The 26938-nt window shown below is 38.3% G+C and overlaps 1 protein-coding gene across 1 annotated transcript in view; it reads left to right on the forward strand.

Moving 5' to 3' along the window:
- Positions 1–26938, forward strand: part of LOC139811707 (ester hydrolase C11orf54 homolog) — a 203145-nt gene that overhangs the window by 89581 nt on the left and 86626 nt on the right. Inside the window, exon 3 of the mRNA XM_071776058.1 lies at positions 4458–4502. The gene's annotated coding sequence lies outside the window, so the exon portion shown is untranslated. The remainder of the gene's footprint in view (positions 1–4457; positions 4503–26938) is intronic.

Here is a 26938-nt window from a genome sequence, read left to right on the forward strand (position 1 = left end):
ATTCAGCCTGTTGCAAACTGCCATTAGCTGAAACCTGAAACCCTCATTTTTCCACTCTTTAATGCCTTATATCTCGGAAACTGTCCATTTTTGGGCTTGGTGCCTATGGACACTTTTTATCAGCATGTTATGAACTACATTATCCTACATTATTGTCAAATTTGACTGGGAGCCAAAACCCCCCATGACCGTTGCGGGGTCCTTTACGGTACCTACATACACTGAAAAAAAAAAAAAAATACTTAGATCCAAGAAAATATTTTTTCACATAGTACCAATGGCTTATTTACTTATTATAATCACATATTTATTTAGAGAATTAGATATCTTTACTTAAATTAAGTAAAAATAATATACATAAATTAAGTAAAAATAATAATTTATTTAAATTAAGTAAAAATATCTAATTCTAAATAAATATGTAATTATATTAAGTAAATAAGCCATTGGTACTATGTGAAAAAATATTTTCTTGGATCTAAGTATTTTTTTTTCAGTGTAAGGATGAATTACGCGTGCGTAATTCCGCAACCGACGGACAGCTTCGTATATTTCACGTGGCTTGTAATAATTAACTTGAATTATATCATTTCATTAATATCGCGGACTCCTTATCCAATCTAAGGAGGATTAAACGTTCATGTGTAAAATTCTGTACACATTTTAATAGGTATATTTATATTACTACTGTCTTGTGGCGTCTTTAAAATACATACATGTGCATGCCTTACGTTTCTCGTACACCTCGTACATGATATAAAATCAGAAGCTTTCCGCGCATAAATTTTCGTTAAGAATGCAAAGTATTCGCGTGACGTACAATATCTCCGCGCCTTTTTTGCCTATGCCAATAATAGGCTTACAATTAGACAAGCATCCGGATTCGCACGGCGTCGTTAAAGGTTTCCCTTTGTCATCGCCGCTCGCACGAAAGCCTCGTCCGAATTCGAATTGACGATTCTCGCGGGAAACGAGAGAGAAAGGAGTAGGACAGGAGAGGTGAAGAGTGGAGTCGCGCGCGCGATTAAGAGAGGAATAAAAACATCGGCAATTTACGGGCCGTCCGCTTCCCGCGGAATAATTGTCATCGGTGATATTCCGTGGCGTTGTGGCGCCACTCGGGGCCAATTAGCCGAAGCAATTAAAGAATTACGTCGTGTCTCGGGTCCGTGGGTATTTCCCTTTAGTTCTGGATTCCGTGGTCCCGGTTCAAGGCAGGCCGTTCGCCATCCCAACGAAACGCGAAGGACAGCGATCTGCCGCGCCTTCGTAAGATGCATCCGGATTAACTTTTTTTTTGTTTAGCCATATATTTGAATCTTTCGAACTGTTCAATTAGTATGTAATCTCATTACACGGAATTTATCCAAATAATTTAGCCAATTATTTGGAACAAGGTCTTTCTCAAAAATATCTTTCGAAAAAGTGAAAAGTTTCCTAATTGAGATAAATCTACGTAATACGACAATAGCACAATAATAAAAAGTAATGTAAATTAATTGTCGAAAGACAACGCTCGCAGTTTATACAAAAGTTACTATAACATATTTCCTGCTTTATTTTGTATTTTTAATTGCAATAAAAATATTTTCAAATATTACAATGAAGTTAAGTTTTTAAATAATTTTATTAATATGTAGGTTGTTACATTATCGAGTTAAGTATCTAAAGTATCTAAAAATTTTTCTCGTGGGAATAAGATTGCAGGGAATGAACATAACGAAATTTTTACCCGATCAACAATAAATACAACATACACTTTGCTCATGTATTTCTGCGTTTTTTACGTGCTACATGTCACTTTCATCCGGATGCATCTTAAAATGGTGAGAATAGTGGATAGCCAACGGCTGCCGGGACACGAGAAAGATCCCGAACATTCGTAAAATCGTCCCTTTACGATTTCACCGTGCGCATAATGTCCTAGACGTCTCCATAGCTTGTCGCCGAAGCAACGACAACCGCAGTTCAACGTGGCTGCCGCGCGGGATTCTCCGGCGGCGACATATCGAATAATGCAGCAGTTTTATTGTATATCGCAGTGGGGCGGTCAAAACTGCCAGAAAAAGACTTTCGAGATCACCTGGCTGTTACAGTTAAAGCTTTTTAACTCTTCGTCGAATGGCGGAAAAGAATTCACCAATTTATAACTGACAGCTTTTTGAATAAATCATTTAACAAAAGATTTTACCTTGAAAGCGTAGAAATATGTTTTTTAATCTGATATATTTAATTTTTAACCTCTGGATTAATAAATAATTGAACGAAAAGATTAATAAAGACAGATCTCTGTGTACGTTCAGTTTGTTCTTTTCCTGTGTAAATTTCTTATAGTAGTACTAACACGATTAATGTTACGCGATCGCCTCCTTTGAAAGTAAGGATGAATATAATAGAAATTACAGGTCCAATATTTGCAAATTTATAAATCTGAAGTCGAAAAATGTGCGTGTGTGTGGTCAATTTTTGTGCTAACCACCGACAGCGTACGAAAAAACTTCGCTCAAAACCAAAGGGTATAGATAATTCATTGAGCGAGCAACCTTTTTATCTCGTTTACGATAAAATATAACAGGTCGTAAATATTTTCCTAAGTGTTTTGTCATTTTTATTGCTGTAAGCTTCTCTTTAGCAAGACCGGTAGCGGCTCTTGGTATTCGTTGTGGGTTACGGGATATTTTTGCACAGATCTATGTAAAGAACAATAAAACGGATGCTAATGTGTGGCTTAGGATCTCTAGAATTGATTTCTGTAACTTGTTTCTAACTTATTATTTGTAGCTTATTATAATTTGGAGTAATTTCAATCATTATACTCAGGATTTTATTTTTGAATACCTTCTCTCTTTTAAGGATCTTTTTGCAATTTGTCGTGCTTTATTCATATTTACATATATGATATTAAAAGCTAGATGTATATTTTCCTGTATTTATTGTCTTAAATTATTTAAATATTAAGCTTTCATGTATCAAGTATTATTGTTAATAAGTCACAATTTACGTTGACTATTCTCTAGGATCTAGTTTAACAATAATAAAACATATGGGCGACATCTATACGTTAGGTAGAGATACGATAGAGATCATTTATCTTTTGCAAAAATGTCATCTTCACATACAATGTCCTCCGGAAAAAAGCTTTCGAAAGAAAAATGAGTGTCATTTAAACTAGAGCACGAAAAAGAAAGAATTTGCAAACTAGAGGTATGTACCAAATACAGAACTATCACAATGCTACAGTTTCCAAATGTGAAAGCCTTGTGTCATCTGAATGGTCTTTTCGGTACTTTAAAGTTAATGATTTTTCTTGTTAATAAATCATTTTTAATGTCTTTCCTTTGTAACTAATGGAAATTACCGATAGAGAGAGATTGCAAAATATCACTATACTTGACACACTAGTATATTCGTTATTTCTGATGTTTATTCTTGTCCTACACTGTAACAAATCGATAATAAATTATGTTTCGTTACATTTTGTAGTGAAAACGATTCGTGAAAACAAAAAAAATTTTTTTTTCTAAAAGACTAATGCATGTGAAAGTCATAGCTAATACAATAGAATTTTTAAAGGGACATCGTATAATATAACAAACAGGAGCATAAGTCAATTTATATTAATATAAATTTGATATAAACATAAAATTAAATTGATTTATTTTAATTGTAGTTTCAAAAAATGAAAAATGAATCATTTTAGCAAAGAAACTCGGACCGACATTTGTCACTAAATTATTGGATATAGGTAATTACAGAGGTCTTTCCTCGACAGTGTTATTTTGCTGACATATTGCTAACTTGTTCTATATAACACAACTAGGCTCCATGTAATTTTTTATATATAAAATATTATATTTTCTAAATTTTTTAATTGTATTTTTATATCTTATATTTATTTGTGGATCTCAAAATAAGGAGTGATAATACGAATTGCGAAAAATAAACGCGTTATTATTAATAACCCTATAAAAAATACTGAGAATTTGCTGAAGACCTGAGAGAGAAAAACATGACTATTGAATGAGTATTGTAACACACTTTACTTCATCTCGTATATACTCTTTTTTAACATTTTTATATTTTTATATTTTATATTTGCAATGTATATAATCTGTAAGGGCTAGTTACACTTGGAAATCGATCTCCCATCTATCGAATATAAATGTAAAGCAATTACCGAATTTTGAAGCAAAAAGGCAGTTAGTGAAGGACTGGACTCTAACAAATTGGACACAGGTGAACAAGGGACTGTTTCACATTGGAGTAAAACAAAGTTTTCTTTTCTTTCTTATCGCAAGATGCGGAGAGAAACACTTTTCTTAAGTTTATTGTATTAACAAAAGCCGAAGTTGTATTTTTGTGTTAATTGGAATATAGATCTTGTAAACTTTAACAATCTGTTGATTTTTTTTTGGAGCTATTGGGGCCTACATAATGTAATGTTTCCTGTTTTACAGAGATTGGAAGGACATCGCGCAAAACTCGGCAAGTAACGATTCTTGGTGAGTGATCCTCTTCTTATATAATGTAATTTTTTTTTAAGAATAGTGCGTACAATAATTTATTATGATCAATAGCATTATGTGAATAATTGAGGAGCAATAAAACTTGCATCCAAAATAATTAAACTTTATAATTAAAAAAATTGTTGTACTTTAGGCCGATGTAATGCGATCTGAAGAAGTCGACGTAGGTCTTGCAATTCGAATAATGTTTAGTATATAAGATTTAGCGATTAAATAGAAAGTATAACTTAGAGTATATTAGTTTAACCTTTAAAGGCTACACCTCAAGGTTGAAGAGTCTCAACCACTTGAGGCTTTTCAAAAATTGATGTTTTTGGACAATTTAATATTAATTATTGACAATTTTTTTATTTCTATTATATTCTTCAGTTTTTCTACCTCTATTTCATAATTTTTTAAGATTTGGTTGATTAGACTTACAATTAGCTTTACACGCGATTAAAGGTCTATATGCGAGGTCCATATATGGACCGTGTAGGCTTTAAAGATTAAAAAATAAAAGTTGAAAACACTTTAAGAAGAACTGTTAGGTACTGTTAGAATTGTCAAATCTTATAACGGAGTGTTCTATGATTTTCAACTTTAGCTAAAAATACAAAACAGCTTCTGTTGAAACCGTTCGTAAAACGTGATGTTATTTGCGTTACTGAAAAATCATTCTTCTATTGTCCGCACGCATGGTAGGCACATGGTGGAAACATGAGCGCGACGTCATTCGTTTCTTAGACATTGCCATTTGAAGAACCTGCAAGAGAACACTCTCGGATTTTCAAAATGAGAATCCGAGCCATATTAGCTAATAGGCACGTCAAAAAATTTGACCAGAATAGTCACGGAATATTATGCATATATAAACTTCTATCTTTTGATTTATAATTGCAGTGTCATTTTAATCTTTAGTGCCCAGTCCGGAATGGGTGTTTAGATAAATAGTCACTGTTGAAACGAAACGAAAGAGCATTAAATAAATTCTTTATAGGCGATTACGTAGTCCGGTGAGATCTAATAGTAAATCAGTCCGAGATGTTTATGAGCGTAAAATAAAACTGAAGAAAAGCGCGGGGAGTCGAAATCTTTCGAAAAAAATGCGTTTTACTGCAGTCCTCTTCGAGGTCCACGAAATGGTCACTTCGACGGGTTTCATCGTCTCGTAATGAAAGAAGAGGAAAAGAAAAAGGAGAGATCGCGCACGTACGATGCAGCGAGTTCTCGGAAATACATGCACGCGTCGTAAAAGTATTCGCTAATTGAGAGAAGAGTGCAGACAGCGTGGCCTTTACGTTGGAATAACTTCATGTTAATTATCGAAATTGTCGGTATATTGCAACATTATTTAACCGTGAGCACCAATTGCGTTTATATGCATAATTCTGCTTGCGAGCTCTCGTGTTTGTCTCCGTGCTATGAAACAGTGCAAGTGCAGACATATGCATACATTTGGACATATACGAAAAAATTGATTGTATTATCAAATGTTTTAAATGTGTAATTTATATATAAATTATATCGATGCTTTTCCTAAATTTTTTTTAAGTTTATTAGCTTTTTATTGATTGTTTTGTTTGTCACTTATATACTCGTTCTCAGTTTAAAAGTTCAATATGGAAAATATCAAATATGTGTTTCGCTCTAAATCTTTTTATGCAATCTCAATATTTTAAAATATTCTATTTCAAATATAGCTACAAATATCTTGTAGCAAGATATATTGTGATTGCAACATGAATAAAAGTAACTTTACCAAAAAATTTCAAAAAATAACAGATCTAATGAGGTATTAAGATAGTGAGTATCCTCGCGCACAGATACTTCGATATACAGTACCTCCGATTAAAAATCAAATAATCCAACGTATATCTTTCTCATCGATTTTTTTAAATAAAATAAAAAAGAATAATTTTGAATAAACAAAAATAACAGAATAGATTAGTGAAGTGAACAAAATAGATTAATATTTCTTTTTATGATCAAATCGTTATGTCCGTGTGCAAAAGGTAGTTTTATATCGGAAGTCTATATGAAAAGGCGTGACAAACACGACCCAAACAAATTTGTCAAGGCCATTAGGTATAACGGGGAACCCGTTATAACCAATGTCGCGCTCTGAATAAAGTGCCGCCATCAATTTCAGAAAAATCAGATAGGAAAAGCCGGCAGCTCTCGGAAATGCCGATCGCCTTCAACTTAAAACTTACGTCCGCCGAACAAACGAATCGATTTTCAAGCAAAATGATGCCCTTTTTGTAAGTTCTAGGAAAGAACAAGAGAGACCACCACGAAACTCAATGTGTTTCGTCGATCCGAAAGTGACAAATAAATACTAAAACCCAGAACATTTTTTAAGCAGAAATATTTCTGCTTGAATGTCGAACGTTCCTTGGGAATATGCCGGTTTTTTTATTTTATTTTTTTTGACGTGCCGACTATTCGAAGGATAACAATTCTTTGACGGTCTCTTTAACAATCACTTGTCATTATTTTTGGAATCATCAGATCTCTTCACATATTTAACATTTGCAGAAACATCTGTATAGTAGCATGTCTGCACTGTAAATATTATACATACATTTTCCATAATATATTGAATAAACAATTGAATAATAAAACTAACTATTTGATTCAATTAAATAGATCTGCCATTAGTTCCGAATTTAAATTATTTAAATTTGAAGCTTAATAACTGTATAGTGAACCTTTTTTTTGTACCTTTATTTTTCGAAAAAATTTTATTTAATTATTTTATGGAAAAATAAGAGACAATTTTATATTATAAATTTTTTTCGAATCTTAATTTCTGCAATTAAATATAGGAAATCTGCTTAAGACATTTTTTAAGACATGTTATCTTATATTACTCATTTATTTAGCTATTTAACTTTTTTAGCTTGTGTTTTATTGGCAACAGCGAACGTTATATGTTACATTTCATTTCTTCTTCAATGTACCATCTATAATATTTTATTAAATTCTCAGTGGATAGTAAATATATATTTATTAATCAATTTTGTGTTAACAAAATTAGTTATCTTTATATTTATATTATACGAGGGTAAATACAAAATTAAGAGCAATTATTATTTTATTCAAAATATTTGAGCAAAAGCGAAATTAGATCAACTGCAAATCTAGGGAAGCCTCGTGTGTCTATCCCTATATCTGCAGTAATAAACCTGCAGTGTTTTGCTTACTTTCAAAGAGTAAGCTACCACTCGCTGTGTGCAGCAGTGTTGAGCAGCATGCTGTGGTAAGATTTCTATACGAATAGAAAATGTGAAATCATATAATTGAAATTTATATAGAAAAATAGGAATAACTATGTAACATAAAGAAAAGTATATAATGGATAAAAATAGTTTAGTGAAGTAATAACGAAATAAAAGAAGTGATGTATTTTTTTTTCGCGCGCAATCAATCAAGATTATTTTTTCTCAGAATATAAGAAAACTCATAGAATGCTGAACAGTGTGTTACGAGTGTTGCATAGAGATTACGAATGAAAAGTAATGTAAAGATATTATTGATAGCTTTTGTACTTTTTGAATAAAGAAATAATTTCCTTGTTTTTTTATTTATTCTCGTATAATCATGTATATCGTGTCGTCGTATATACATGAAAAGGTCAATCGTTAAATCTCCAATTCTCCGAATATGAATCCAACGGTGTTCGTATTCATCTACAGCAAGTATTAGTCATATTAAATTACGTCACACCGATCTTTTTTTCTTCTCGTGTTAGCGCGAATGCTGCGAATCGTTTGGCAATAATAACCCCCAGAAAGAGGCATCGGTTCTCGAGGCAAACAAGTGAATGGCATTAACGTGATGTTATCGATATGGCGCGCCATAGAAAATCACTTTTGCTTGAACGACTGACCGTACCTTCGACAAAGCGTGGCCCCGAGTGCGCCCCACTGTGGGTACATGAAAACTATTTCAACATCTCCGTATCGGATATACACTCGTTTCAGATAAAATCCACCCATAAGTGTTTCATCCATTCGCGTCCTGTTATCGGGTAAGAGCAGTCTCAGAGTTTTTCACCGCGAGATGAAATTATAGTTTTATTACAAAGTTCCATCTTCTCCTTTTAAACGCAAAATCGATTTCCATCGCGAGATGGTCGCAACGAGGAATTATTGTTTGTTGATTATTCTTACATATGGCATAAATTCTTTAAAATCGTCGATTTTTTAATGCAACGCAGAGTTATTCCAAAATTCTTGAATTATTTTGTCATCAACAATGCATTTGTTCTGTACGAATATCCTCTATACGCATGTACGCACGGGAAGACGAATTGATTCGGCAGCTGCGGCAGGGCTTTCCTTCAGCGGACTCGCTGTGTGTTATTTTCCATGGGGGTTAACAGATTATGAAGATGTCTCCGGATTAAATACGCCGCACCTGTAAGCGATCCATTTTCCCAAACATCCTCGCGACCCGCGGTCCCCTTCCAGGGCGTGACTCTGAAAAACCACCAGCATCCAAACAGTCCGCCGAATCGAAATAGAGGGACAGAGGGGGAGGAGAGAGACTCTTATACACAATCAACTAACTGTATAGACTTATACGGATAGTTTCCGTGCGAGAATCGAGTTTACCTGACTTACAGAGGTCCCTGTTTATAGTTATTTATGGCTGAATATCCCCACCTTTAAAGGAGCCTGGAAATACCTCCCCAAAAGAACTATCTCTCCGTCTTTCTCGTTCCCATTGCTCTATGTCGAACACTGTCAGGCTCGCGATATACTTACTACTAGTATCTCGAGAAGCTTCGAGAATATTTACACGTGATGAATCTTTCGAAAGCTTCTCGTACAATAGTAATAGACGAGTCTATGTGACAACACGCATTTTTACAACCAATTTAGAAAATAAATCTTTTTTTGGTGACGGCTTGAAGTAAAAAAAATTATTTTATTTTTATTAGTAAGATAAAACGTAGCCGCATTTATGTCAGTCTCTTGTAAAAAGAAGAGAATGAAAGCCAAGTGACACGAAGGATTTATTTCAGTACATCCTTTACAACAGAAGCCTTTCAATTGTCACTGTTTTCTACAGTACTGTAAATTAAAGGGGTAAGGGGTAAGTGTACATGTAATATGCGTGTGCGTGTGTATGTGTGTGTATGTATTGTATTTCGTAAATTATTTCTCATTTCACAACTTTCTAATTCCTGTAAAAATGTAAGAAATATTGTTGGAAAAGACAAACGTAGTGATTTAGGAAACTGTGATCAAATGTATTATACAACAATTGTCTAGGACTAACTGATTCTAAGAAGGCAATTGATGAAAATAGCTTTCCAGTATATCAGCAATAACATATATATATATATATATATATATATATATATATATATATATAAATAAACAAATATCTAGGATTTGCCATAAATATTTTTGTTCACGAATTTTTAAAAGAAATTCGTAACAATGATACGATTTAATCAGTTTTATTGTATATTTTATCTTTGAAAAATGATGGAAACGTCACCCATAGATATCGTGAATAAAATCTCTACGTGATAAATTATAGTGATCTGAGGTTATTAAATTTATAATACACGATGATATTTTTCTATTTTTTATTCTATATAGAAATTTATATTACAATTTAAATTGAGAAAAATTGTTTAAGAGTTTATTTGTAAAATTATCTATATATACGCTTGTTGCTGATTTTGTGTACAGCTGCGTTCGAAAGAATACTTTTCAAGGGAGATCTGTATCACTCTATAGACATCACTGTTCAAACGAGATTAGACGAGACATAAAGCGAACTGTATCATAAAGCTAAACGAAAATAAGTACTGACAACAAGCGACGATAATTGCCCCGATCCGATTATTACACTTCGTGATCGAAGAGATAAAGACCGATTGTCTCGATAAGTGTGCAACATAGGTTCGTCTATGTCCACGACATTCAATATTACGCTCGAAAGTGAGAGAAATTGTTCCTTTAATTATAATCGATCGCCGGGGGAGTTATTCACGCGTTCCATCAAAGACAACCGGTTCCCGCGCGAGTTATATCGCGGTTACCCAGTGAATTATTCCCGAAGCAAAATATATATCGGTGTGTGCCCGCGAGGCGGTATAAGTCTTCGAAAATGATCGCCGAGGTATCCGAGGTATCCGTGGGTCGACGGCGGCCCTGACCGAGTGCCTTCGACGCAGAATCCCGAAAACGAAACGCTTCCGAGATGAGAACGACGAGGATCGTTCGGACCAGGTAAGCATATAACGATCTCTCTGATCCTTCTCCCCATTCTACCGCCCGGAATATAAACTGTTTCTGGGAACCGGGAGTCGTATATCTTGCCGAACGACAATGCCGGAGTCACTCACCCACTCACCTGGCCAGGCCCATCTCGATATAGACGCGCGGACGACGAAATCTGCTCCAGGAAGAGAAGATCGGATTGACGGTTTACTTCTTTTTTTCCAGATAGTTTCACGATCTCTGCCTCCGCCGAGGAAGGTGCGCGGTAAATCTTTTTTTTTCCCAGTCTTGTTCCAGTTATAGTATACTGTATCCCCACTTATTTTTTTCATCTCTTTCGACACGCGATCTGCCGTTGCTTTTAATAGCTAGTCGCTAATCGAGATGAAGAAAAGAAAAGATTCGAAACTCCCGGTTACGCAGTCGAGAGCGAGATTCTTTCCATCTTTCTCGATGATCGATGTTACGAGATCTGATGAATTTTTTTTGTAACGAACATATTTTCGCTGCTTGTGATGTTACCGTTCCAGTATGACCTATCATCCATTACATACAAAGCTTTTAATTGAATTTCTAATTGTTTTTTTATCTTCGTGTTTCGAAGCTGCAATGCGCTCTCATAAGATATTTTATAATCGTTTTGACTTAGCATCGCTCATTCTTACATTGGCGCGCAATCTGTTTCGAAAGAAGTAGATAGATGATTTCTCTCTGACATCACCTAACCATTACACAGAAAGATACAATCGGGCAGTGAATCATTAAATTGCAAATCTCCCGAGGGGTATACAGGAAGCGGACCCTCGGGCGCAAAGTGCATTCCTCCTTGGTAAACTATCGCGTCATTATTCAAGTACCACCGGTGCGAAATACATATTTTGGTTATCTTCAGCTGACGAGTGTCGGCGAATGAGGTGGCACCGCCATCTCGTTGTCGCGGTATCGCGGGAATGACTGGGCGAACTTCCTGGCATTTTATCTGGTAGTATCTTGTCGCCCGGCATTAGTGTACCAGCCAGTCACCGGGATGACAGATTCTTATCTAGGACCGAGGAGACACGCAGTCTCACCCGTGCCCGTTTCTCGGTCACACCTCCGTTTGGGATCTATGGATCGCATTACTACCGCGAGACCAGCTGCGCCGAGATCCTTCATTCGATTGCACGTTCTCGTTTTTTGCTCCGGTTCATTTGTAACTAATGCCGAGTGGGAGGACGATCTTCTTTTGGCAGGTAACCAATGAAGCACCGTGATCCTCGCGTCCGCGCGCCGCGGTTTTTATCGCGAGAAAGCCCCGCGATTAAAAACATTTTAAACGTCAGTCGCTGCTTTGCATTCACTAGGGAAATCAGATCGAGGATGTCTCAAGGGCACCACAAGACACCACACCCGCGCCGCGTACGTCGGGAACCGAGGGGAACGCTCTGTAAGCTAATGAGGTTTGTATCGGCCTTCTTTTTGACAAGTCTGTCACTACACATTAATTCGCTGCTCAGAAAACATCCCGTAACGTCGCCTCCGTCCCTTGGATGTTACTAATCCCTTTGCGCTCACGGACCAGGTTATCTCGCGAGTCAACGTCGTTCTTCTGATGCTTCGAGATATCTCGGCGATCTAATGTCGTCCGTCTGTCACTTCGGATGCGAAACATGTATTGTCGATAAGATACAGTTTAGCTTCAGTACTTTTCGATAGAATAGATACATTCGGCATGTGCAGATAAGCGAAATGAAAAAAGTAAAAGGTAACACTTTGCAGAAAAAATAAGTGCGAGAAAAATTGCACGTAAATTTTTTAGAATTAATGTTATGAATATTTCCCTTTTTTATATGAAACATTTGAAAATATTTATTACTATTTTTCTATATGAACATGGAGAATATGAAGATGGTGATATATCTTTACGTTCGCAATTCACATTACTGATAGATCCCTTTTCAAAGCATAAATTAGCTTGCATAAAACAAGATGCCAAATCGATACTAAACAGGCAATTCGATTGAAGAGTCGTTACAATATTCGTAATACAGGTCACGTTCGCCACGAATTCGATCACAATGATTCGTACGAATCGAGGGAGAAGAGAAGAATGAAAATATGATCGCGCCGCGATCTTAATGATCGCCGAGCCAATCGTACCTTCGATACGCCGAGTAGTCGGCAGCCGGCTGTTTGAATGGAATAATTAGATGATTATCTTTTATTTATCCGCGGCTTTGATCAGCCGCCCTAGCGGCATAAAAGGACGCCATTTGCAATTATCCAAGAGAAGAGGAAGAGCGTATCGTTCGCGGGAATGATACCTCTATTATAATCAAGCTTACCATTACGAACCACCCTCTCTATATTCCGCGACCCCGTCGTTCCCGGAAGGGAAATAAGTACAACTCAATATTTTTCTGTCATTCTTTTTCTTTGCAGCATGCTGCACTAATGCGCTTGTAAGGGTAATATTAAAAAAAAAAAATTGGAAGATAGAACTCGATTGTTCGTCAACAACGTGGCAAAGATTAATAATAATATGGAATTTTTTATAGCAAAAATAGGAACACTGCAATAAAATCTTCCTGTAATTGCTTTGTACTATAGAAATCCCATTTTTGCATTAATTGATTAAATTTGCATTAAGCAGACGAAATAATTGACTTTTATCGAGATTATTTATATTTTCGAGATGTGGATCTAATAGTGGAAATTTTACTTTGGCATCCCCAGAGAAATAAACAAATTAAGTCTGGTATTCAACGTATTAAGTTAAAATTGCCCATCATTCTAGAAATTGATTTCATCAAAGAAAACATAGATAATTTTCAATAATTTTACAACAATCAGATTTGTACGTAAAATTCCTATGTACTATGTAAATACATATAAATTATGTACATTTGCGATATAAATGAAAGCCTCTACGAGCTATAGATCTATTATCATCTTTCATAAGTCAAATCGCGTAACAATATGATGACAATTAATTCTAGTCGAAAGCCAAGCGATCCTTACATCATCAGTTTTGTTGACAGCATGTATATATATTTTCCCGTTCACATTCATTGATCTCGCTGTAAGCAAAAATCTTCCTTTTACATCGAAAATGTCTAAATCAGGAGTCGACCGGCTGCATCGATCCCATTGATCGGATCACGAATCGGCGCTGCGCGAGGATCCATTATGCGGCTGTTAAAACGAGAAATTGAGCAGCTTTTGGTGTAATTTTCTGGAACCCCTAGTGTGGTCTAAACATGAGGAGACAAACTCGTGGAAAAGAGGCCGTGTTGAGTAGGTGGGCCATTGGGTGTTCCCCTATCGATCGAACCACATCCACGAGCGAAAGATGGCGAAGTCATCTGTAACGGGAAGAAAAGTCAAGGATATAGAAGGACCGACTCAGATACCTGAGTCGAGAATCATCGTCGTGTGTCCTTTCGTAAAGAGAGGCGCGGAGGACCGGCTACGGGATCGTAACAATGAAATTTGCCAGCGTCGGAAATCGTCATTGTCGATCGGGGTGAAAATCTAGACCAGCCCTTCGAGCCAGTAAGGAACGAATACCACCCAGGATGACGGTCAAAAAATGATCTGCTCGAAATCATTGACCATTTCTGGGAAATCGACCATTAATGGTTTGTGCAAAATGGAAAGCGACTTTCATTTATCGTTGCGTACCTGCCGTGAGTTTTTCGAACACTATGGAGGTGCTATAAACTAGTTCAATTCTCTCTTGGAAAAATATAACTCCCCGGATGGAACAGGATTTCCTGATATAAATCAATATTTATAATTAGGTCTCATTTTATTATGTGTAAAAGATATATGTTTAGAAACACACGCACTCGTAATCTATATCTTACGTAATATTTCCATTCATAAACAGGTATAAGTAAGATAGTTGCGGAAAGCGAAATAACAGAGTAATTATTACAGATTATTTTATTTAGCTACTTAGGAAATACACCAATGACGTGGCACAGCTGTGCCACTTGCATTATCTCGAAACTGCAGGCGTTTATGACTCCAATAAATACTTCAAAGGAAGCGTGACCAACAAGAATACCCGCAACTTTCTTGCGAATGATTCTACTCGACATGAGGTAAATCGAAGAAAAATATAACGCAGCTCGCGTGCAATTATGAGCAACTGGCTAAAGAAAGGAGACATATTGGAATAATCATTGTGAAATCGGTGAGGCTGCCGCGTATCGCGGAAATAAAAAATTACCATGACATAGAAAATTTTACCAAAACGATGTAAATGAAATTTTTCTGAGGCTAACACATCTCACTGTACAAGATCGTAAATAGGACTTTTGTGTCCAAATATATATGAACATGTAAGATAACAAAAATTCTCCAAAATTTTTGTCAGAAAAAGCTCAATATTGCTGCAAATTGCAATAGTATGTTGACATTTCTAATAGAAGATAATGTTGAAATTCTCAGAAATAGCCATTAAGAAAAAAAAAAAAAAGAAATTGAAAAAATATAATAGGGTAGCTTACACACATTTTTTATCTGACCAAGCGGCTGTAGATTAGGGTACGAAAACGTAAATCATAGAAGAGGAAATCGCGAAAAAACTATTACTTGCTATAAAAGTTTATGGTTTGACCCTATAGCCGCTAACCATGGCGTATAACAACACGGAGGAAGTGAAACTCTGCCGCTCTTTAGTTCGTTTACGGACAGAAGACGAAGAGAGATTAATCATGAAAAGGAAAGAACCTGGAAGGCTTTCTCCGATTACTATTTTATCGATATTGGTGGTCTGTATTGTTTGGTGGTGCAAGAAACGTGTGAGACAAGGAAATAATACAAGGAATACATAGAATAGAGATATATTAACACAAAAACAGGGAGAAATGCAAACAGAAGCATTTTATGACACTCTGTGTTAGGAATTTATGGGATAATGCAGCTCGCAGATATAATCCTTTTTTTGCTATAATAATTTACAAATTTTTTCTATATATTTGTACAAATAAGACAAAAAATGTACGAAGAAAGCATGAATAATGTTCGAGATATGCAGCCACCGAAGCTAAAGCAAAAAAACACTTATTTGTTTCCGTGTGTAATAATAATAACTTGAAACAGAATTTTACGCGAGAGAATGACAGCAGCAAATTTCCCCATGGATCGATTCATTACAATAAAAAAAATTATTGATTTGCCCACGTCATCCTGCGATCGTTATGACATTACGAATTGATTTTTCCCAGCCGCACCTTTGCCGAACCTCAACTTAATCTCGGATCACTGTTTATCGGCACCCTAAAACGCAGAAGACACCGTTATTGCCGATGATTAGAAATTTCACTAGTTGTGACACCTAAGATTCGTTGAACGGCACTTCCACTCAAAGGTAATAATAACGCGGTAACACGATGATCTTCCCTCGGAAATCTCAACAATAAGTACGAAGCGAGGTGAATACGACCTAGGTAAAATTTATGTCGGCTTGGCCGAAAATCGAGTCCGCGAGAACGCTCCGAACGGCACGATACTGGGGATAAGCACCGGTACCTTCGCCACAACCATCATCAGCGTCAGTACCACTGGCACGTCGTTGCACCGGCTAAATCATTAGACGCTCGAAAGCACGAGCCCCCCCGTGGTTTCGAGCATTAGTTCATCTGTCTCTGGTTCGCTCCGCAGCCGTTCTCCTTCCCGATGAAGTCTCGAAGCCGCGTCCTTCTTCTTCTCCTCCTCGTCTCCTCTCTTTTTCTCGATCTTCCTCCTCTCGCGCGCAACCTTCTTTCTACAGCACCCTCTCGCTTCCTTCGTTGCCCTACTCGTTTCCTCCTTTCGCTCCATCCTTTTCCGTGCCGTTTCATCATTTTCTCTTTTCCCGTTTGTCATATCTCGCGCTCTCTTCTTCTGCTTCTTCTTCTTCTTCTTCTTCGATGCGTTGCTTCCTTCTCACCGACATCTATGCCACGTTGCCTCCTCCTTGTCTCTGTTATCATATCTCGTCTTTCTTTTGACTGTTCCTTCTCCATTCTCGTTCAGGGGGTTTTGGCCGGTGCGCGCCGCTTAATATATGAATCTCACGCATCGAACCCCACGGCACCGCGGGGTACGGCGAACGACATGTGTTTCTCTACTCTCGGAGAGTCTTTTACCCTCTCTACCCGGACCGTCTTTCTTTCTGTCGCGCTTCACTTCTTGGTCAAGCCTAGTTGTTTTTATCTCACGGACACCGTTTGGAAAATCGAATGCAGCGCTGAGTACCGGAGGTGATTGCTCATTGTACGATCAACACTTTGCGATGCGACACAGCAATGTATTCTCTCGATAAACACATTTGAGGCAAGACTCAGTTTAGTTTTCTAATCTGAAGATTGTTTGCCTTTAAATCATTCGTTGTTTGGTGTGAAACGCTTAAGATTGAGTTAAATCACATTTCTTGTGACAAAGATGATTGCAGTTTTGCGGCGGAAAATAGCTTGCAGGGGTAAGACCTTTTAAGTGGCGAGATGCTGCGATACATTCTGCACGGTTGGGAAAGGAAGAAATTGAAGGAACATTTGGCTGGCACGAGCGCAGAGCAGCACGGTGTTTTTCATGGTTGTCAGAGAACAATGAGATCAGTGGGAAGATGCAATCTTGTGGGATACGAGAAATCCAATTCGGCCGATTTATCTTCTTCTCACCTCTTTTGTGACACACTTATGTTTGTGGGCGAGCCCACCTACCAGCTACAGTACATTTCACGCCCACGGTAAAAATAATCCTGAAAGAAAATATGATCGTACGAAACTTAATTGATAAATTAGACCAATTCCTCCAACCCCTACTCTGTCGCAAACAACGAGCTCCAGCCTGTTTGTGAAATTAATTTTAATCGTAGGATATACAGATTGCTAATTGACCTTTAAAACTGTGGGTGCAAAGGAATATGTAATGTTGCATTATACCAATCGCAATTTTTATGAAACGTGTATAATGTTAATCGGTGATATTTACGATCTGATATTTTACATTATTTTCTAATGGATACTCACGGGACTGAAATGGCACGAGCTCACGTCGCTAACTCTGTTCGGCAGAGGTGCATCCAGATTCATCGCGTATACCATTTATCGCGACACGCGTAATCCCCTTCTCCGCGCTTGCGGAGCCGCGTTAAGCAAACATGGCATTAGGCAGGAAAATGTCAAACGTATTCGCGTCGCGCCGTTGTAACATACATCTGTAACAAATGTGAGGCGATATAAAATAATAAGCCTATTAGTCACACAGGGAGGAGGAGGAAAGGGAGAAATTTACGGGGGAAGATCCACCTTCGCATCGCTTAACCCGGGCTAGGCCAGATAGACCAACTTTCTCTCTTTCTCTTCTCTTTTTTCTCCTTATATCCTTTTTCCTCTTTCTTTGCCCCATCTTTCTTTCGGACGTATGTATCATTCTGCTAGTATCTCGCGCGCGTATCGTGCGTGCTGCGTTCGTGTTTCCACGTGTCCACGTGTACACGGCCGATCCCGCGGTATTCACGCAAGGATTTATGGCGCGTCCACTCATTCATAAAAATATTATTCAAATTTAGACTGTCTAGACGGCGCACGATGAGGAATCGGATCGCTACACGGAGGAGGACGGAGGAGCCGCGTTCGGATTCATTGAAATGTTGGGTCGCCGAGAGAGACTCACATCGTCCATACTTATCTCATCTATTAAAATCTTATCAAAATGTTCTTAATTTCCGGTAATACATTTGGTCCGAAAGAAAGCTCTATTAAAAACGAAATTGATATAGAGAGATTTAGAATTCGCAACTTTTAAAAAGATAATATCTCATTTTACAATATGTTAAAGGAAAAATAGCTTTTTGGTTAATCGAAACTTTGAACTTTTTCCTCGCTATTTTGATTACTAAATGCTTATATAAAAATATGAAGTATATAATAGTCACAAAGTAAAAAATATATTTTGCTTTATATTAACATTTAGGAAAGGTGATGAAAAATACTTATGTTTTAAATTAATAATTTTTGAATTAATAATTGAAAATAAAGAGAAAAAGTTAGGGGATATCTCCTCAAGATTGCTGTACATCGATTAAGGATTACAAAACGAGAAATGACACGCTGAAGAATAACGCCATACTTTACGAATCTTCGCAAAAAAGGGCTCGATCTGTGGCTCGCGCGTTGTTTTGGAAATTAACCGCAACGATTCGCTCGTTTCTGCTTTTTCAAGCGCCGTGCCACACTGCCACGGTTACCTGGACGGTCGCCGTTGTTCTCTTCGTTTTCTTTCCATGCCACGATTCGTCGCTCCTTCGCACGCGCGGTTGCGGCGACGAGGGCAAGTTATTGGCATCTCCTTTACGACATCGGCTCGATAGGCATTCTCGCCGGGACGTTATACCTCACGCGAAATAATTTATGCACGCGCCGCGAGATACGCGTGATTATTTCACGAGATAAGGGCGTGGGACGCGGAAATTATGAACTGCCGTACAGCCGATCGCAAAACTCCATCGTGGCGTTCGCCGCATGAATTGATGTATAAAATATTATATATTATTACGGAGGCAACGCCTTTTTCATTTTAATCACGCGTATTAAGTTTCATTAAATTACACGACTACGGTTGCGGATATTTATCTCAATAATAAGTGCCTTTGAATGTCAGAAGCTCGAATATTACTCTTAACGTCGTTCGAGAATGGCTAAATAAGATTCCTCTGTATCAACGTATGGATACCGTGAGATCATACGGAAATAATCCTCAGCACTTCTTGTTGATTATTCTCAAAGATTTTGCATTCACTTTTGCGCGGGACATTTCTCGCGGCCTTTCGACCGACGCGACGGTATCCCGTTGCACTGCCCACGCTTACATCTTGATTCGCGAGCGTTAGCGCCATAAATAATATGTCCCTACCTCTCTTCCTCACGGAATTTTATCGGCGGCCGGCCATATTATGTGGGGCGAAAATTTAATGGCTAGGCAGGGCGTTACAGCTAACGAAAATAATGGTCGAGCACTAACAGAAAGGTGGATGTTCCACAAAACTTTATTTCACGCATGGTTCTTAAAACACAATGCAAAGCAGCACATTTAACATTTGGAAGCTTTTTAGTTATAGATTCTTTTCGGATTCGAAATCGATTTGCTTACAGAATATTTAAATTATCGACAACTTGTTTGAAGTCGATTAAAAATTGTCGTATTCACTTATTTATATTCGTGGGAAAATTTTTCTTTTGCGGTAAGAAATGTCAAGTGAACGTACGCGTGCGATTTCAAAAAGGAGGGAAATAAAGGAGAGCGTATGCAAGAAGGCGGAACGAAAGGGCGAGCGGAGGAAAGAGAGGCGCACGAGGGATCATGGTGAGCGGGCGTGTGCGATCTCCTGTGTAAAACCCCACGGGTCACTAACTAAACCAATGAGACCGTGCTGGGATTAAATAATTCATGCTGGGAGTGTAATCCGCAAATTTGTTTGGGATTACGAACGCGCCGCATTTGCGCCGCGTGCGGTCAAACAATGACTATCTTTCAACACCATGATCCGTGTGTATTCCGTTTCTTTTTAATATCTCAATTCGAAAACGCCGTCCGTACGTTTGTAGCCTCCTCGCAAAAGCGAATTTGTGGCATGTAAAATGTTTACGTCGCAACTTTCGCAACTTATTCTTTCCATATCTGATGCTAAATTATAATACCGTGTAAAGAGACACAATATGCAAACACAATATTCTTGCAATGTAAGTCTTCTTGTTTCGATTAGTTATTAAAAAAGTGTTTAACTGTATTTAATGAAAATTCTGTTATAAAGATTTTAAAAATTAGAATGATAATGTTAGAGCAATACTCTTTCTTTAGTTCAGCGTTTTTCTACTATTTCTACTATTTCCACGCGCGATCGAAGAGATTAATCGCGTATTGATGGTGACCATCGAGACAACACGTTGGACTCGTCGGTTCTGCTCGCAGAGACGCTTTAGAAACAAGGCGGGCGCGAAAGGGCGCGGGAATATGCGCACGGGGGGTACGTTGGACGACATACGGGGAACACGATGTCCCACATACTCTCTGTGTGTCCGGTCACCCGTTGCCTGACGTCGGGTGCGACCTCCGTTACTTCTTTGGTGACGTATAAAGGCGAGATGGGGGGTCCTTGGACCCCTTTTACTTTATCCCGGCGGCTCTGGGGATAGAGCAGACGTCCTACACCGGGAGCGGAAACACAAGTGCTAAATGTGTAATGATCGCTAAATGAAACCACCCTGACTCTTCAGACCTGAAATATATATGTACCTTCATTTCTTCATTTCTATAATATTATCGACGTCCGTTGGAATAATATTACGAGGTATCCCCTGATTATCATTCTGAAACTAAAGAAATTTGAAGAATATGATATACTACAGAACTGAAAAGTCATATAATCGTTTTTAACGATATAAAGAAGAATATAATGCTTAACGGATTGTAATAATGTTATGCTTACGTCGACATCAATTATATTATACGTAATCGTTAAGCTGTTTTGGAGTACGTTACGTTCAGTATTAAAGTCTCTAGTCTCGTATTTTTGTGAAATAGTTCGGGAAACGTGAATGATTTATCTGATAGCTATAGATTCGAATGATTTGAGTGGGCTCTCTCTAAAAACGGCGGCATATTTTCTCTCCGATCTACCCGGAACAACCAGGTGGCCGCGCACCAGTTGTTTGCGCGCAACCGTACCCGACAAGGCAACGCGAGAAAAAGGAGAAAAAAAGGGAGTAAGGCGAACGAAATCATCGAGTCGGTTGTTAAAATTATAGAGCGAAAACGGGCGTCGCGATGCCTCCCAGGGCGACGTGGTATTCAGTCGCGGGGAACCCCCGCGAAGAACCGCGACAATGGCGCCCACCACGAAAAAAGAGAGAAAGAGAGTCTTCCTTCTTCCCTCGTTTGTTCCCTGCTGCCCCTACCTTAACCCCAGTCACGGGGGGTCCCGTTCGTACGCTACCGGTCATTCGGTTGACATGGACGTTTGTATACGATCGCACGAATTGCGATCTGGCGTGTACGCGCCTAATCATGCGGCAGCGAATTCTGTTGATCTCCTTTCGGGTGTTTCAGAGTCGGTTATACCAGTCGTCGCTGAACTTGACTAACTTTTTTTTTGTTTATAGATAAAACTATCACAGGAATAATAGGAATTTGTCAAGTCGCTGAATCGAGAATTTATGGCATATAGTCACATTGCTGTTCAATATTCAAGTTTATTAAATAATCTCTGCTTGTTGTATTTATAAATATTCACCGTTAGGACAGTTTTCCGTGGTGATATCGACATTGAATTATTTGTTTATGCCTTGTCGGTCACCATCAGTAGCAACAGTTAAATAAATATCATATTTTTGTGCAACTCACATTATAAATTATATTACTAGTTAAACTACACGTATTACGATGCAATCAGAATTTAAAGAGAATCTCTGTGATAAAATTCTTTGAATTTATATGCCAACTATACGTGAAAAGAATTTAATTACCTTATCGTCTATAACGCTATTCGAAATTGTAAGGTGTTCTTCTTCAGCCTTTATCAATTTCGTCGGCGAACGGTTTCGAACTGACGCTCGCTCTTTCCTCCGGATCGTTAGCGAAATTGCAGAGAGCTGCGCTCAATGTCGGCGCGATCAACGTGGCGCGTTTGGTCACGAGGACCCCCGCGAGCAACCGCGACAATATGAGCGCCCCGTTCGCGGGGGGTCCGTCTATCCGTCCTGCTGGATATTCGCTCGACGTAGGCACACGACGCGTACGTGCCACTTCTGACTTCTCTCGTACGTTAGTATCATTGGATCACCGAGCGTAGAAAATGGCCGCTTGCCTCAATATTAACGTCATCTGTACTATTAGAATAATTTATTTCGCAACGGTGCAAGTTTTGTAGTGCCTTTGCATTATAGATAACGTGACCATCAACATGATCGTGAATTGGGCATTCAGGTTTTCAGGCCACTGAATGTTGGTATTATAAAATTTTACCGAAAGATGACTATTAAAAAGTTTTGTTTGACTTTTGAAAATTTAGCAAGTTAAGTGAAATAAGAGACACATACGAATTAATAAAATATTAACTAAAACGTTTTATATTTGCTTTAATCATCCTCAGAAAGTACACGTTTAGATATAAATGATATAAAGTTATAACAGAAGAAAGAAAGACGAGAGAAATAAACGGAAGACAGTACTCTTCGCTTCGGCGCGTTTATCATGGCCGCTATTGAGGCTGCCAATCGACGCGGAAATTAATATGCCAGAGGAACTCTCGTCAGATTCGAGCGGCGAGAGTCCCACCTTTTAGTCTTATACTCTTCGCCGTTCATCGTTGGTACGCGAGAGCTCAAAAGCGCGGAAACGTGCCTTCATTTCCGAAAACCGGCGCCGTCGAGTGGTACTCCGCGCTCGAGTTGTACTCGACTCGAGCCCCCGAGCCTCTGGCACGAGGCCAGATGTTTTCGAGTACTCAGGAACTCTTTCGCGCGTGCTGCACGCACGCGCTTATTCGCGCTTCCTAAAAGCTGTTTCGATTCGCGCCGTGACAATCGCGTTGCGACCCTTCTCAAAACAGGACGAGTAAATAGAGTTCTTGTTACATTTCTGACTTCTGATCGACGAAGTTTGAGCTATTAGTTATCTTGTTACTCTTCTTCCTAATCGCATATCGATTGTCAATTTAGTTATCTTGATAAAATGAAAGCATTATTCGCGCTGAATGATAAACGAATTATAAGTCCTCATTATAGGTGTCTGTTCTAATAAAACTATGTCTTTTTTTAAGCTTTTATTTCTCTTGTGCATTGATTATGGAGATTAATAATAATTTTAAATCATGAAATATTTTTCTTGCGTATTAATCATTAATAGAGACAGTGACCCACCCACCTCAGTGAACGTGTCGGGTTTTTGCTTTAGATTTATACAATACGGCCGGTTTTGGTAAGAATCATTGCGATATTGCCTTCCATCGAATCGATTTATCCGAGGACGATCAAATGAAGAAAGATAAAGAAAGGGAGAGGAAGGGAGAGGGTGTATTCTTATGGCAGCTATATCTAATGTGCGTACGAATTCATCGAGTCGGCCCATTTCCAGCGCGGTGGGTCCAGCAGATCGGGGCACAATGACTTATAAAGCGTCTTCGAGTGAAACTCATCTGCTCGTTCGCCAGGCAACAATGCTGCGATACAATGATACACCTCTTCCCCGAGCAACTCCTCCTTTTTGTCTGCCTCTCTTTGCCGGCGCCGAATGCACGCGGAGAATCGAGCGGTGCGCGATGATATGCGCTCATACTAATGAGGATAACAAAGCGAAATGGCGATTTATGAGAAACGATATCCTTAATTTGAAATATATAGATCAATTATCCGCGCGACAAATATCGGTGTTACTCGCAATAATTAACGATTTGTAACGATTTAATAGCAATAATTAATAACAATAATTTTAATATGATTTCTAAAAGTAGGATGCCATATCTCGAAAGTCTAACTTATTAAACTGTCATAAATTTTTTACAGATACCTTTTTAATATATTCTGTTAGTCACTTTTACGAAAGAACAAAACAATTTTAATGATCTGAGAAATATTAATTGAAAGTTGTGCTTTTGATTGTATGTATGTTATATGGTTCAATCGTTTCTCTGTGTGAACAGTTGGACGTTTGAATCGGAGAAAAGATTTAACAAAAAAAATATAATGATATAAATTTTCCACGAATTTACGAAATGATAAATTCACTTTTTCTTTTGGATATTAAGGCCGAAATACGTCGGGAATAACACAGGATGATAACATCGCGTTCGCCCGTACGCGGCAAATAAAGTGACAATCTATTATTTACGGCATCGTACATCTTTGGTTACTGCCCCAGAAGCGACAACACACTTCTGTGTTCAGATAAGAATTTATTGTTACACCTTGGTTCCTGCAGCTACATATCTTCTACCGTGGAAGGAACACACTTGGGACGCAATAAAGCGAGCCATAAATTCCTCTATGGATTACCCCTTTATATCGATGTTCTTCGCTACGAAACGTATAGCTGAGAACATCGAAAACGAGTAAGTGTCTTTTCTGAAAGCAATGCGTAAATTACCTTCATCTCTCGCGTTTCAATTGTTAAACGGACCTCAGACATCTATCAAAGATAATGTAGAACATACATTTTTGTTTCCTCTTTTTTTTGTTAAAAATCCATGTCAAGCAAGTTTACAATTCTTTAATAAGTAAATAGATGTGTATAACACAAGATAAGTAAATACAGTTAATTTTGATTATCAGGCAGGGTCTTATGCCTAATAATTTTCATAGATTTAATGCATTTCACCTTTTGAACCACGCGTTAATAATTTTTCTCTAATATTCAACCATTCTTTCTCCATTAACTCTCCATTATCTCTCTGTTTACAAAATTGCAGAGAAGGTGTAAAAAGAATGTTAAACTGTGATTATCTTTGCAAAACATTATCTATCTATCTATTTAGGTTGGGAAGGTTTTAAGTTCTACGTCCTTGAGACACAGGAGGATTTGTTTGCTTAAAATAGCATGGGTGGCTTGCGTAATTCAGAAAGCCCTGTCTATTACCTAGCAATCGTAATTTCTTGTCGCGCGGCGATTTTGTCGCCTACCGAAAGAGTACCGTCTCACTCCGGTTCTTGGAGCGACTGTCGGCGCGAGTCCGTGTTAAAAGGTCCGGGTCCTCCGTTCTTGCGGTGCCAAGTCATGCCTCCCGTGGCGCTTGTTGTCATTGTCAGTACCCGCAATCACGCAATGATCAACGCGTACCTACGCGAGCGGACGGGGGTTGGCGCGATCCTCACCGAATCGATCCTTTTTGATGAACCCACCGGGCGGGATATATCAAAAGGCCTCTAAAGTGTACCGCCGCCGCGATTCCGTCCGTGACGGCGACGCGATGATCGAATCATCACGCGCCAGGACGCGCGCCGAGCGTGACTTCCTGTCAAAATCGTATTTTACGAAATCGAAATAATTGCCGGGAACGACCAGGACATTCGATCGGTGCCGTCCACTTTGAAGAAATCGATCGATTTATTCGCCTATTCGACGACGACATCAACAAGCTGACATGGAAAACGATCTTTCGCACTCTTTTTATACGTATATATTTTCGATTAACGTCTCAATCTGACAAAGATTACGATGTTCTTTTAAGTTAACGTTTCTGAAACATTTCTTTTATTTTATTCGTCATTCAAGAGTCGTATAATAATAATAGCATAAATCATAAGAGATTGTTGTATTGACTCACGAGAGAGTCAATCAAAAGAAGTAATGTGCTTTGTGTTAAACACATAATTAACATTTTCTCTTTCCTAATATCCATTTATATATTCCAATAGATTGATGATAAGAATAGCTGAAGTATTGGATATAAGAAGGTAATTGAAGAAGATAAAGCAATCGTTGTTTAAGAAGAAAGATGTCTTTTTTTGAACGCGTTTATAGTCAATTCACTCCATGGATTAATTATTTCTTACAACAACAATGTATAGTGGCATGCGCTGACGTAATTATACTTGACAAAGGAGCTGAACGGTACAAATGAGAATGCAAAAACGAGAGATCGTGACCCGCGTGTAACCTCCCGGAGACGGCGTCGTTAGTTTCTTCATTCTCGATGATACTACGGCGTACGGGTGAAAGAGCCGGAGACTGTAAAAGTCGATTGTCGAGTTCCCGCCCAGCGGCGCCTCGGCCAATCGGAAGCGCATGCCGTTCCCGGTTGGTTCCTTTTTTTTACTCTTTATCGGTCGTTACACCGAGTAGTTTTCTTGTCTCAACGCCATCTTAGCCGGCCGGACATTATTGTCCGGTCTCATTGATTATTCCTTAGGATTTAAGACACGGTTATCCTCGTTCTCTTATTTTGGGTGATTTTGGGTGATCCTTTGCTTCGCGGCTTTGCCTCGGATCAGCCGCTTAAATGACAGAACGTAAATGAAACAGATGGAACATTATCCGATTACAGAAAAAATGTGTTCTCCAGATCCCAAAAACCTGCAACTCGAGAAACATTCTCTTCATCCGACCCGATACATGAGAAGTAATATCGATTTAACATAAGTGCCATTAAAAGAAAAAGAAATCATGGTGTGCAATTATCGAATTATCGCACTGCAATTTAAATACCCGACTTATTAACCA

Source organism: Temnothorax longispinosus, chromosome 4 (genome assembly GCF_030848805.1).
Source record: "Temnothorax longispinosus isolate EJ_2023e chromosome 4, Tlon_JGU_v1, whole genome shotgun sequence".
In the NCBI taxonomy this organism is placed as follows: Eukaryota; Metazoa; Arthropoda; class Insecta; order Hymenoptera; family Formicidae; genus Temnothorax; species Temnothorax longispinosus.